The following is a 2,025-nucleotide window of genomic DNA, read 5'->3' on the forward strand; positions in this document are numbered from 1 at the left end:
GGCTGGTTGGGGACAGTCCGAACCACAAGTACCGGTTCCATGGTTCTGGCCGTATACTGGGTGGACGGGGACGACTCCCATTAACCCCTGACTATACCGGGGATACGCTTATCACAATGCCTTTCTGGTCTGTGCTGAAGCAGGGCATTCTGGCAGCCAAGTGGCTTGACCTTTATTAGTGAGCCTGGTTACCCCCTCTCGGAACCACAGACTTAGAAATCGCCAGCTCATATACAGTGCATAAAATATATTTATATATATACCCTTATACACCATTTTAATTAAAAATATCACAAAATTCTTCTAAGTCCCTCGGGAAGAGTGAAAGACGCGCACGTTCATTTTCAGAGCTCCTAGACCTTCCTATAAGAAGTTAGCCAAAAAGTAGCTTCGAAAAACTCTTAGGTTAAGTTTCAGAGTTGCTTCTAATGTACCAAAGCTGGACTTAGACATAATTTCACTCTCACAACATTATGGCTGGTTGGAGACAGTCCGAACCACAAGTACCGGGTCCATGGTTCTGGGCGTATACTGGGGGGACGGGGACGACTCCCATTAACCCCTGACTATACCGGGGATACAATGTCTTTCTGGTCTGTGCTGAAGCAGGGCATTCTGGCAGCCAAGTGGCTTGACCTTTATTAGTGAGCCTGGTTACCCCCTCTCGGAACCACAGACTTAGAAATTGCCAGCTCATATACAGTGCATAAAATATATTTATATATATACCCTTATACACCATTTTAATAAAAAATATCACACAATTCTTCTTAGTCCCTCGGGAAGAGTGAAAGACGCGCACGTTCATTTTCAGAGCTCCTAGACCTTCCTATAAGAAGTTAGCCAAAAAGTAGCTTCGAAAAACGCTTAATTTAAGTTTCAGAGTTGCTTCTAACATACCAAAGCTGGACTTAGACATAATTTCACTCTCACAACATTATGGCTGGTTGGGGACAGTCCGAACCACAAGTACCGGTTCCATGGTTCTGGCCGTATACTGGGGGGACGGGGACGACTCCCATTAACCCCTGACTATACCGGGGATACGCTTATCACAATGCCTTTCTGGTCTGTGCTGAAGCAGGGCATTCTGGAAGCCAAGTGGCTTGAACTTTATTAATGCGCCTGATTACCGCCTCTCGGAACCACAGACTTAGAAATCGGCAGCTCATATACAGTGCATAAAATATATTTATATATATACCCTTATACACCATTTTAATTAAAAATATCACAAAATTCTTCTAAGTACCTCGGGAAGAGTGAAAGACGCGCACGTTCATTTTCAGAGCTCCTAGACCTTCCTATAAGAAGTTAGCCAAAAAGTAGCTTCGAAAAACGCTTAGGTTAAGTTTCAGAGTTGCTTCTAATGTACCAAAGCTGGACTTAGACATAATTTCACTCTCACAACATTATGGCTGGTTGGAGACAGTCCGAACCACAAGTACCGGGTCCATGGTTCTGGCCGTATACTGGGGGGATGGGGACGACTCCCATTAACCCCTGACTATACCGGGGATACAATGCCTTTCTGGTCTGTGCTGAAGCAGGGCATTCTGGCAGCCAAGTGGCTTGACCTTTATTAGTGAGCCTGGTTACCCCCTCTCGGAACCACAGACTTAGAAATCGCCAGCTCATATACAGTGCATAAAATATATTTATATATATACCCTTATACACCATTTTAATTAAAAATATCACAAAATTCTTCAAAGTCCCTCGGGAAGAGAGAAAGACGCGCACGTTCATTTTCAGAGCTCCTAGACCTTCCTATAAGAAGATAGCCTAAAAGTAGCTTCGAAAAACGCTTAGGTTAAGTTTCAGAGTTGCTTCTAATGTACCAAAGCTGGACTTAGACATAATTTCACTCTCACAACATTATGGCTGGTTGGAGACAGTCCGAACCACAAGTACCGGGTCCATGGTTCTGGGCGTATACTGGGGGGACGGGGACGACTCCCATTAACCCCTGACTATACCGGGGATACAATGTCTTTCTGGTCTGTGCTGAAGCAGGGCATTCTG

The sequence above is a fragment of the Ascaphus truei genome, chromosome 3 (genome assembly GCF_040206685.1).
Source record: "Ascaphus truei isolate aAscTru1 chromosome 3, aAscTru1.hap1, whole genome shotgun sequence".
NCBI lineage: Eukaryota > Metazoa > Chordata > Amphibia > Anura > Ascaphidae > Ascaphus > Ascaphus truei.